At 38.8% G+C, this 13,362-nt stretch overlaps 1 protein-coding gene across 31 annotated transcripts in view; it reads right to left on the bottom strand.

The window, feature by feature from the left end:
* The window catches only part of SORBS2 (sorbin and SH3 domain containing 2), a 163,210-nt gene that overhangs the window by 131,696 nt on the left and 18,152 nt on the right, over positions 1-13,362 (bottom strand). Inside the window, exons 1-2 of one of the 31 annotated variants that reach the window (XM_079305618.1) lie at positions 12,819-13,079; positions 10,639-10,781 (exon numbers count right to left, since the gene is read on the bottom strand). The exons of 23 other annotated variants lie outside the window; for them this stretch is intronic. The gene's annotated coding sequence lies outside the window, so the exon portion shown is untranslated. 7 more of the 31 variants (XM_079305617.1, XM_079305593.1, XM_079305619.1 and 4 more) reach the window with 7 other exon arrangements.

The following is a 13,362-nucleotide window of genomic DNA, read 5'->3' as shown; positions in this document are numbered from 1 at the left end:
TCTCAAGCTGTTGGTCCATGTAAGGAAAAAGAAATCCAGAGAAGCAACACAAGTCCCAAATCCTTCCTTCCGCTTCAGGAAGACTTATGTTACAGAGCACACAAGCCCTAACACCATTCTGCTTTTTCTTAAAGCAACAGATTATGGCTAGGCCAGCTTTACACCTCCGCACTCTCTATTCAGCCTCTATTCCAATTACCATGACTAAATCCACAAAGGAATTTAGGCTTCTCAATAATTAACACAATGGTTTTCTGCCAATTTGCTAAAGCTGCCAGGCTAGTAATGAAAAAATAAGGGACCTATATGAAAAACAGTCCTTAGCTCTACCAATTAAGTAATTTTAACATTTTCTGCTACTCATAGCACAGAAGGTAGGAAACAGCCAAGCTACTGCAACAGAAGCGTTCAGGCACTGAAGCCCAGGATGAACATTTGTCATCTCAAATGATACAAAACCTCTTACTACAAATCAAAGAACAGTGTAGAGAACTGTCTTTCTATCAGTGTCCATTTAGTCAGTTTATTAATTTTATTACTATGATCAACCAACTGAAAACACAACCTAAAGAGATAACTCTTCAGCATTTTGGAACATAAATGTTACAGAGCACACAAGGCTCAGAGTCTAGTATTTTTCTGATAATTCTTTTTTCCCCCCATTAGCCTGATTTCAAAGGCAATATCTGGCCTTCAGCAATCCAACATTTGTATTTGTTTCCTACCTCTAATGTCAACATATGATATTGACATAATAGAAACAACTGAAGTCAGAAAAAGCTCACCACGACACAATTGCCTTGGCAAACTCTTTGCTGCTCACAGTTTCACATAATCGTGACAATTATCAGTCCTTCAGGCTGCAAAGCAGGTAATTATTTCAAGAGCTCAGGCACATGACACCAGCAGACTGAACCTGCTTGTAGCTACTGCCTCCACCTTCATCTTCATGTTGCTTATAAGCTAGAAAAGGTGCTGAGCCTACCAAGCCTGCTCCTGCCCCCTATAAAAAAACCTCCTTTCTGCAATATGATGTAGCACACTCAACAGGAAGCTCCTGAAGCATAAAATGGATCCCTTCTTGTTCAAATCTCTTTGTTCCTGAAGATCATAATTTCCCCAAAGATTTGACAAGTCCTCATACTAGTAGCCTGGAGGGAAGGGAACTCCAGGGAAGGTTTCCAAGAAGTTTTACAGCTCCCAAAGGTGAAGGTAAAGCACAATACAAACACTCCCCAGTGGATACTCTATACCCCACTTAGTCCTAGCCCACTAGGAAATGGCTCAGGAAATCAGTATTGAGTTTGTGTTTGTTTTGTCTTCTTGTTAGCAGAGGCACATTATAATATATTGCTTCAGCTGAGTGAAAATGAGAGCTCTTTCACAGTTTTTGTTTGTTCTTCGTGTTCTTTACAGGATTGTTAAATTTCAGAACAGGCTATTAGTCTGAAACATTTGTTTGAGCTATATTCATGTTCTTCCTAGCTGAGGAAAGACAATCTGATGTTTGCTGTACTCAAGGCACTGCAGGATGTTACAGATGTGCTGCCACTTAATTGCTCTGTGTTGAATTATCTGTAGGTCAGAACCAATTTTTCAGCTAACAGAATTTGACCACTCATTTAAGTGGCAAAACAGAGATAAGAAGAGCATAGTCACCGTGGGTGACATTACTTCAGGAATTTTTAGAAATTTCCTAATTCTTCTCCGTCAGTACGCTTCCACTGCTGGCAAGTGAACATCAGTAATAAGGAATTCTAAACTGCAGCCATATTTTCCACCACAGACTTTTCCCCTGAAGGGAGAAACTCTTCCACAAGGAAGTCTACAGACACAACTCTAAAACATGACATCTTTGCTATCTCTGTTTTTAGTAGCCAGTATGACTACACATTTTATAAGATGCAGTGTATACTCCTTAGGAAAATTAAGCCATTAAAGAGACCCTAATTCATAATGCAAAGGCCAGTGCCACTCAGGAAGGTGAAAAGATCCTTAAAAACATTCTTAAACAGCAACAAACTGAAAGCTGGACCAATACTAATCTACATATTTTGCACATTGGGTAGAGGAAAGAGCACCTGTGTCACACCATAAATCTAAGGTGGTTGAAATTGTACAAAGCAACACTGGAAGAGGGGCTCTTAACCTGAAAACTGGAAGTCAAAGGTAATATAATCTGAAGCCGATATCTTATTTTGTCTCCATGAAGTTTTACACCTAACAGGTAGTTTCCTATCTTTGAAAAATAAACACACAAAAAGGTGGATTTCCCTTCCTAGAAATTGTTTACTTCCTCAGAACTCAAACATCCTCTGTTTTTCAAATTCATCTGCCTGTTAGTAATAATTGCTCAAAAGACCCTTCTTTTCCCTCAAAGTCTTTTACTGTTCATTAGCTTGGTGAAATGACTGCTCAAAACAGAAAATTTCAATTTTAATCCTTATACTATGATCACTACAAGCAACAGAGTATTAATACTTGCACTTAAAAAACCTGAAACTGAAGTCAGTGACTTGTGGTACCCTCTGCTTCTAAAGTGACTTGAAAGCTTTACATAAATGAAAAAAAAAAAAAACCTGAGAAGTTGAAAGGTAAATTTTCTCTACAAAATTTATACAGAATAGCTAATCACACAGTTTTCTATCTTACTTCCTGAAATAAAGGGTAGAGGTAAAAAAGTTGTCAAATTACAGCATTGTTTATAAAGACATCAAAAGTAGTCAGCAGACATATCTTAGCAGAAGTTTAATTATTACAAATTTAGTGTCCAAAAACACATTAAACTGCTTGTGCTCTGTTTGCTCTGATTTCTGCTTTGAACCCATTGACTTAAAATTTAAGCTCAGGCACATTTGATTCCTACAGCAATTAAACAAATTGCTCATAAGGAGAACATCAGTAAAGCATTTGAAGTTGGCTTTTTTTCAGCCTTCACATCCTGATCAGCAGGGTGAAAAAAATTACATATGATTAACAGCTATCTGAAGACTAGAGTTTGAAACCAGAGGGCAACAACAGAGGAGGGAAATCACTAATAGTTTTACATAGTGTCTGTACAGCTTTTGGTTATTTATAACAAAATCAGCTTACGATATATGGGTGGCATGAACTAGAAACATGTGAGCTAAGATCAAAGTCTAAACTGCCCATAAGTTGAGTAGTTCAAATCATTTTAATAGTACTTTTAAAAGGAGAAATAGCATTGAAATATAAAAAAAAACCCCAAACCTCTGTGCTAACTTTTATGTGATCCACACCTAGAAGTCAACACACAAAATCTTTTTATGATGCAGTATTGAAACACTGCTGCCTTTGAAATGACAACACAAAGACATCTCTATTTCCTTGTTCCTCCTCCTCAGTGACCGCTTGGCCTGGTTTTGATGGTGACATTTCAAACTCACAGGTGTGTCTGATAATAGATGGCACAGAGAGTTTGAGATGAAAAACATCACAATTGCACTGACCTCAGTTTGCAAGTCTGGTGAGCATTTACAGAATTCCAAGCTGAAACACACAGAATAATTCGAACATAACTTCTGATGTTCATCAAGTTTTAAGAGGCAGGACTTCATCTAATGGAACATCCCCAAAATATGGTAAAATTTGTGTATATAAACACATGAAGCTACTGCCAGTAATAAATACAGTAAATAAGGCTAGAAGATTCATTCAAGATGGTGCCAACCTTTCCAGTCTAGATCTTACTAATGATAGTAAGACTTAAATGCCTATGTAATAATGACAAGCAGAAAATCATTATATCAAGTTACACAAACACAAGTGCAACACTTTTTTAATCATCTTTTGTCTAAATCTTTCCAGTATTCTTCAAAAGAAATGTACAGGCACTTTGGGCTGAACCTAAAGCTGGAATAGCAAAAAGCTGGGTGCTAAGGCCTTTTCAATGGTATTTTAAAAGCACACAGATTTAATGTAACTACTTTTTATCAATTCAGAAAGGATTCCTACCATTGCATTCAAGGAAAGCAAACATCAGTAAAATATCAAAGTCTATAATAATTTCATTTGTAAGTGTCATGTTGCTAAATTCCTCTCTGCCCTTTTCCATCAAACCTTTAAATAAATTCTAAGTTCTTTGTTTAGAATGTAAAGAAAACTCTCAGGTTTGAGGTAAGTCACAGACAAACAACTACCTTGAAGTCATGCCCTTGCTTTTAAAAATATTATTCATACTGGGTTCTTACAAGGCCAAACTTGAATCATCGTGTCAGCACTTAACAATGTAAGATACGAATTTAGGATTATGAGAAACAAGAAGTTAGGTTTCACAATTTTGCAAATGTAAGGGTAAAAATTCTCTGAATTGTTTATTGTACCCACCAAAAAGGGTAGAAGCCTCAAAATATAGTTCCAAACCTATCCCTAAGAAAGTTCATTTAAAAAATTATCTGTTTCTGGGCAAAGCAAAGATAAAAATTTTTTTAGCTCTTTAAGAAAAATGTATCCACATACCACCACCAGAGAAAATTAATCCAGAATGCAAAAGAAGTGGTTTCTTTTATGATTTAAATTACATATATTGTTAGCTTGTTTTGACAATTTTAGGTATTAAATGTGAAATTTTCACAGCATTATCAGCAATTAGTTCAGAAAAACCCCCCATACTTCTAATGAAAATAAAGATAAGCTGTTCCTAAACACATTGGAAGATAAAGTCCATAGAAGTCTAACTACAATATATAAAATACTGAAGATGACAGTAGAATTAAATAGAATTTGACAAGACTACACACAAGAAAGCTTGCAATATAATTATTCTTTCAAACCATGTTTGATCTCAAGCCACCTCCGAGCTCCAGCTCAGCTCATAATTTTAAAACCAAGCAATACACTGAGAAATGGACATTTTCCATAAAGAAATCTGTAGCCTAAACACACTTGATTATAAAGCAAAACACAAATATCCCACCAACATTCTAACAGAATTTGTCCCAGTTAAAACAATTTGGTGCAAAACCAAGGGACAGAAATTAGAGCTCCTTCCCACCTGATCTCACCCTCAGAACTGCATTATTCCACTGCTGATGTAGGACAGCTAGAGAGAATCTCATTTCCATCATGGCTAATCACATTGAAAATGTAGACTTCTAATGCTTCATCTAACATGCTTGGGAAGGGACAGGACTCATCCATTTGGGTCTCCCAAGAATAAAATACAACATAAAGAATAAAACCACAGAAGGAGATAAATTTGGGTTTTTTTAAAAAATAAATTGGAAATTTGGATTGGAATTACTGTGTGCATATGAGACTAAAAAATTTAAAAAATTAAATCTGTAGCTTGCCCTGGCACACTGTGTATAGATTGGAAATTTGATTAGAATGACTTCAGGATGTTTTTAAAATAACCCCCCCCCCCCAAAAAAAGACTTGAATGCTCAAGTATGTGAACTCCTCTAGGAAGTGGCTTGTGTTTCTTCACACCTGTTTCCCTTTCACTCTAAGCACGTATTGTAGCTTTTTCCTGAGTGGACTGACTTCTCCACAGTACTTTTGAAATCTGATTTCTAATTTTGTTTTGGACCCCCATGAGGAATGCCATTGTTTAGGCCTCTTGTCAACACACAATTTAAGTGCAGCATCTGATCCCACAGTTTTCAGTAACATGTTCTGATCTATGCAAAATGCACCCCATGAGACCAGTTAAATTATTTTTCTTTGAAGCCACTGTAGCTGTTGCTGCCCCAGAATAGAGGGCACATATAGATGGCTCGTTGTCTTGTCATTGCAGCAATTATATCTATTTTCTTCTTTTTCCTTTCAGGCACTTTTGTGATTTTCTTCCTGTCCCCTCTTGCAACTCCCAGAAGTCTCTACACAGTATCTGCTCAAATTTTCCCACATACATTTAATCCTTTCATAAGGAGCAGTAATCTTCTATCATAAGAACACTTCCCAAGCTCATCTACAAAGCTACTATTTGCCTCTTCCTCAGACACCTTTCATACTTCTATTTCTGCCACAGGAAATCCAGAAACCACTGGTATTGCAGTCAAGCAGTGCTCAAAGCCACCTGTTAATAAACCTGCTCTTCAGTTCACCTTTGCATCACACCTGTTTCATCTTTTACATTCAGCACCTACTGCAGAGAACTTGACCCTGCTGTACTTTCTGTGGCTCTTACTGACATGTTTATTTTAATTTGCGTTTTTTAGCTAAGCAGCGACTGATTTTAGAAAATTACATTTAAGATAATTATACCACTAAATGTAACAAAAACTAAATTCACACCTGAATTAATTTAGCATACCATCTCTGCAATTATTATTGCCTTGCTGATAAGAGGAGTATTTCCTCCAGGTGGAAGGGATCCTCCTACTGCTTTGTATGTATTAATTACAACAGGTGCTGACTTTCAAACAATTTTTCTGGACTTTGCAGTCCTGACAGTTAAAAGTGTGTCCTGAATTTGGCCTTTGCTCAAGACCATAAATCAGTCATCTATGAATCAAATATCAATGGCAAAAACATGTGAATGTGTAAATCTACAGCTATGCAAATAAGGAATTAAAAACCTCTCTCTTGTACTTGTTTAAAAGTAGAATGATAATCTGCAAGGCTCAGATTACACGATCCGTATCTGTAAAATGACCCTTATAGAAGAGGTCTCTTAAAAAACTTGAATTTGCCTGATTATCTGCATGTATGTCAAAACAAAGGCTTTGGTTTGGTCTTTATTCTACTGTCAAACCTGTCAGCCTTTCATTTTACTCTCATACAGTAGCACTTCATTTGATTAGCCTCTTTTATATTTTATTTATTCAAAGTAAACCATTTGATTGCATCAGTCACACTGAAATAATTATTTCCTTCAGATTCCTAACAAATACAGATTTCTCCAAAAGAAAAACTGCAATTACCATGAATTTGATTATCTGGAGAATGTCACTGCTTAGAGTTCCTTGTTCATTAGAAATTCACTAGAAACAAAATGAAATTAAATTTGTGCTGGCAACTGCTGTCTTCTGTCAGAATTTGCTTATTAAAATGTGTAACTGTGTAACTGGCTAGAAGGAGCAATGTGACATACCTGATCAATACATGAATTAAATGAAATACAATCAGTGTTTTGCACTGGCACCCCTTTGCGTTGCTACTGATTGCTTTTCTTTAAAATCTTTACTGTTAGTGAGAAAAAAGAAAAGATTGAATCCAAAATCAGACAATAGCTGTGTAAGATTTTAACAAGTGCAAAGCACAAAATATAAAAGTCAGTAGTGTGACCTGTATGTTCAAAAGGATATTATTTCTTGTGTACTTCACCTAGGTCAATCCCTAAAATTTAGGGTTGTCTCAAAAGCTGAAACAATCTGAAATTCAAACTTCACATGATGTTTACAAACAGCAGTGGAAATACTGAGAAACTTGAGCCATCTTATCCATTTACCCACTCCTTATGAAGGTCCATGATGTCTGCTTTAGTGGAGACACCAAAATATCCTGTGCTAGAAATTTATTAAATAACCTTCCAGAAATACAATTTTTTGTAATTCTCACTAACCAATAATGGCCTCGAACAATTATTTATTCTTCCTTATTTATCACAGTCCAATGTACTAGAAAAGCTCTCATATCAACAGATAAGAGAATCTGAAATAGACATTTAGTACCTTACAAATATCATTTTGCACCTGCTTGATGCCACCATGTCAGATTGCATTTATGTTTACATAAACATTTATATACGTTTATGTTTTAAAAAATGAAGATTTTTTTAATTTATAATTGTGTCTAATTTTTTATTATTACGAAAAAAAATGAACATGAAAAGAAAAAAAACAGTCAAAGCACCCAATTTATCTAACCCATGCTTTGTTCATGCCTGAATCACTACTTCTCACTTGTAGTCACTTTGAATAGTGAAAATACTGTTCATATGCACAGAGACCCTCTGTAGTAACATGGAATATCTAGTTCATGCATTTTTCAGACATCAGATCCAGACAACAATCTTGCACAGCCTCCCCCACCCCATCATTGGCTAAAACTAAACTTTCACAAAGTATTAGTTTTCAGCAATCCCACTGAAAGATATGTGGCTTTATTCAACATGATAGCACTCAAGGTACACTATGGTGATGAAGCTTTACATTCAGGCTACAGTTAATTAGGAGTCCTCAGACAGCATGGCATCATGATGACAAGAACACTTTGTGGCCATCCTGCTCTTGACATAGTCCCTACCCCTTCTAATCACAGGCTACACCATCATACCCTAAGCCTCTTAGGAAGGGTTAAGTCACATTTCAGCCTTGCTGCAGCAGAACTGGGATTTCACCTATTGGTGCTGCTCAGGAATAAACAAAGAAAGAAAACCCCATAAAAACCAACAAACTAAAACCCAAACAAAAATACCCACAAAAACGACAGTACATTAACTTAAGGAACCAGACATGTTGCTTTTAAACTGTTTGAAAAAGCACAAAGACCCTCCCACCTATCTTGACCTTCAGTCACAACTACCGATTTCTGATTAGCATAACCCATGATCCTTACATCAATGCATCTTACTGTTTTTATAAACTTCAATTATAAACTTTAATTCAGCTGTGACAACTGCAGTTACTGATTCCATTTCCATTTGGTTTCATCATGCATTCCTGCATAATCTTTTAGGCTGCAGAGAAGCAAAAAAAAAAAAAAAAAGCCACTATGCTTGTGGACAAATTTAGTTGATAAGCCACTGCTACTAAACTAAAGATAGCTTTAGGTACCTGTCAAACAGGTCAGTTTTTTAATGAAAAAGTTTGGTGCATAGTTTGGTCATAGTAATGACTGAGAGGAAGAATGTTTGCTTTTCCTTTTAGTGTGTTTTTCCCACTATTCTTTGAGATTCAGGACCTTCAGCATCACCTCTTCAAAAGTGCACTATGTTACTCAGGTTACTTAAGAACACAGAACCACATCTGTGCTATTCAACCCCCTGATGGTGGTTGGTGAGGTTTTTAAGGGTGGATGAGTCAGAACACTATCAGTATTCAGTACAGAAAGACCAAAAAAATCAATCTATTTAGGGAAAGAAGTTAGAAATAACAGAAGAAAAGGGTCTGCCTTTGGATTTTCCTACTTTACAGCAGCATTAGCTATAATGTATCACTGTTATGGAACAATACATCTGAACAGAAAATTACACTACATGCTTCAAAATCACTGAAAGCAGGAGCAGACCTAAAATGTCGTAATCTACAATGCCTTTACTCAAAGATACATGCTGCCCTTTTAAGTACCTACTTGTCTCCCTTTTCCCTCCCATACATGAACTTTTCCATTACATCAGTGACTTTGAAAGTCTTTCTAGCTTTTGTTTTAGCTTTTGAATGTTAAGAAGCTTCATAATTTCAGAAAGGTCAGCTTTTGTCAAAACACTTTCAGACTATTTGAATAAAAATTAACACAGAGCATCTATGGCACAATCCTCTCCCAAATAGGAAGCTACATGATACATACAACAGTAAAGAAAGGAAATTCAGACTGGCAACAGTAACATGCTTAATCCAATAGGAAACAATGACAAGAGAAAGGACTGGTACCAGAGCAGCAGGACACAACAACAAAGTATACATTTGTACAATTCTAGGTTACAAACAAGTAGAAATTGACAATTTTTATTTCTATTTTTGTGCAGACAGCCCCACCGGAGCAGAAGTACTGTTCCAAGGTCACATCTGATGGAGATTGTGCACTCCAGACACAACCCCATAATGGATGTATTACATTCAATACCTGATCCTTCCAGTGCAGAAGTGACATTCAGCCATTCCACAGTGTAACATCATACAGTGTACCCTAACTCGATACCTGAGTGTCTTCTTTGGCACATCCCATCTGCATTGCTGCTCACAGGTTGGGCATGTATGTAAGCACACCCAGAAGAGTCCACAGGCTGAGGGAAGACAGCACATTTCCACACTAGCTCTTATAAGGTTACTGTGCTCCACACACCCCATGATTGGCTGATGCTTATCACTGTTTGCTCAAACCTGATTATTTTAAACAAACACATACCAAATAAGCTGTTACACCACTTTATTTTACCTCCTTCTGTCATCCCGCTCTCTTATTTCTATTACTATTTGCACCTGCTACTATGACACTGCATTTTAGGATTAATCTGCCTGCTTTTGCTTTGCTGGTATTCTGTTTGAGCACAACACATGAACCCAGAGTGGCCTTCTAAGGTCATCTGTCTAAGAAATGTTTGAAGCCACTGTAATGTTAAAGCATGACAGCTGATGTTATTTACAACTCTGCTGACCAGGAGACAGCGTGACTTTGGATAACCTAGAGGCTTTCCAATAATGCATAATCACCTCTTGATAAAATCCACAGCTCTCCTGAAACTTGAAAAACTTCTAGACTTAAACTAGAACTCTATGCTACCATTTCTAATACAAAACTATCCAATTTGTTCTATGTCACGTTACTGTCAAGTCTTCCTATAAATCTTCTGTTTATAAGTACACTTCAATTCATAATGAGAGGAAAAATGTCCCTCTCCATGCATGCCCATTTGATTTCAACATCAGTGACCCAATTCTAGGCCTTTAAAACTTACATGATGTGGAATTAGTTCGCACTGGATATGCTCATTACTTGGCTGCTGTTTCTTACCTCTAACTCATTGAAATTCTTCCTCCACATCAGATTCTATTGCAGCACCTCCATGACCACTACTGACAGTCACCGATTTGATTTACAAATAGCTCTGATGGGATCAGATGTTGCCAAAGAGACAGTATGGAAGCAGAGGGAGGCTGGGAATCGATATGAGAAAAGTAACAAAAGGACAAAAGCAGAATGGAAGAAGCACAGAATATTGGTTTAAATAATACTGACTAAAAAGATGCATTTATCAGCACCTAACGGGTGCACACGGTTTAGTGATTAGTCATTGCTAGCCTTCACTTGTTTCCCTCAAACCATAAATTCTTCACATTGAGAAGAATCCACAGCGAGAATCAATTCACCTTGAATTCCAAGATCCTTTTCTTTGTATACTACTCATATCCATGTTTCTTATTGTTGTAACAAAAACCACCTCTTTGTTAAAGACTTACCAGCATCTTAAATACTAGCTCTGCTTGTTTATAATTTTCATCATAATTACAGACTCAATCATAAATATTCATGCTGGACCACACTGTAAAGGCACGCTGCACTTTCCAGATCATAGATGAAGGCAGTTCTCTAAACCACTTGCTGTGTGACCTCTACACGGAGCCATAAAGAAGCTGGTGTGTGCATTCACCAGAAAACAAAATCCTGAAATGGTTCAAGTAAGATGGAGCTTTTCTAGTGGGGAGAACACATAGCAGATATTCAATTATATACTGCTGTTTCCAAATGCAATGTCTCACTTGGGGGACAGTTGCTTGTCCAAATGCCTTTGCAGGATATATACAGAAACAACATTGGAATTTAGCTCCTAGTTACAGAGTGCTGGTTACTAATTTAACTGTAAAGATACCAGACCTCAGATTCTTGATTTCATGCCCATTCAACTGTCCAAACAAATGGCTCATCTCAATGGGATTTAAATCCACATAATTATTAAAGAAGGCTTGAGACTAAAATGTCATCTTATTTTCTGTAGATGCAAAGTGAATCAGAATATTTGGATCAGTTGTCAGAATAATGTATTTCATTATAAGATAATTCAGAAATTGTATAAATGCATAAGAATATGGTTGGTAGTTTGGAAAATTCTACTTTTAATAGAAACATTATCTGTCCTGAGGGACTGAGGTTTTATTGACCTAGGTTTAACTACACCAAATGTATTGTGATCAATAACTACTCAGAACAATTCATTTTGCACTGAAGATCTACAGCATTAACACACAGTCCCTATCAGAAGACCTCTCCCATTCCAATTAGTTCCTTGTATACGTCTAAGCGTTTTTATTGTCTCTGCCTTCAGTAGATTATCTCACTGGGATTGTTCAATAAAGTTTAACCGCCTGGCGCTGTTAATGTGCTGCTGCTCCATGTGGAGTGCTCGTTTCCTTCCTTTTGCCGAACGGAGGGACACAATGGGTGTGTTGTGCTCTGTCTAGCACGGAACGTGTGATATCTTTAAAAAGGAGGTGTGAGCTGGCTTTAATACCACTACTCTTAACAGCACAACTACCACAAACTAATCAACCACAGCGCTGGGGCACGCAGTCCATTGAAAGCTGCTGAAAAAGCTGCTTTTTATTATGACCTACATACTGCACAGCAGCAGTTGGACAATTTAAATCTAACGCTGAGGCTGAACACAATGCATGGAATCCACTAGTGATGAACTCCGTGATGCAAGGCAAACGTGCTCACGGGTTCTATAATATTTTATCTCACCCACGCAATCCTGACAATAAAAAACACAACGGCAATAAAAAAATAAATAAATTAATATCCCTGACTTTTAGTAGAATTATCTATTAAAAAAAATATCATCCATTGAAAGCATCCTTCTGAATCAGCAACCATATGGAACACCACTCGCACCGAAACGTTTAAGGACAACGCAGTCAGATCAATGAATTCAGCAGCCTCTCTAGAGCAGCCGCCGACCAAAGCCAACCTTGCAAGGCTCAGACAGCAAGAGAAGCTCGTTTGTCGCACCAAGTTGTGCCCAGCTGTGCCACAGACCCGCACCAGCCCGTGCCCAGGTACCTCTCCGGCAGCAGCTCCCTTTTGTGGCCGAGTCCAGCGGCAGCGGCTCGCCCGTGGGAGCCGCAGCGGGGCCGAGCCCGGCAGAGCCGAGCCCAGCAGAGCCCAGCCCAGCCCAGCCCAGCCCAGGCGCACACCTGCTCCCGGCAGCGCCCGGCGCCACACGCTCCGCTCCGAGCGGCGCCTCCCCTGCCCTGGCTCCGCGGCTCCGCTCCCAGCTAGCGAGCTGCCGGGCCAGCAGTGCGGACGAGCCCTGCCTTCCCACGGCGAAGCCCCGCTCGGCCGCCTGACAGCAGATATGCAGCATTATCGCCCCGCATTCCGCCTCCCCCGAGCAGCGCCGGCAGCCGCCAGCCTGTCAAAATGGCAGCTGGCGAGCCCGCTCTGCCGCCGGCATTACTCACTAATGTGCCCGTTCCTCCTGCGGCCCCCGGCGGGATTTTTTGTTTATTCCCCGGTACGGCACGGCATAATATGTCACATTGTTTTCCATAAGCAAAATGGCTGGTCCCCTCGGCACCGCCGCAGAGCGCTCATTGGGCTCCCCCGGCTTGCCGGAGCCATGGCAACAGCCAACAGCGGCCCGGCCCGGCCCGCCCCGGCACCGCGCCCGCGCTCCGAACCTCCCTCCGCGTCCGAACCCCTCGAGACCCCGCGCTCCGAACCCTCGGAACCCCCTGC

This window comes from Erithacus rubecula (assembly GCF_903797595.1).
Source record: "Erithacus rubecula genome assembly, chromosome: 5".
Taxonomy (NCBI): Eukaryota; Metazoa; Chordata; class Aves; order Passeriformes; family Muscicapidae; genus Erithacus; species Erithacus rubecula.
The sequence above is the reverse complement of the archived record's forward strand: the minus strand, read 5'-3'. Positions and strand labels throughout refer to the sequence as shown.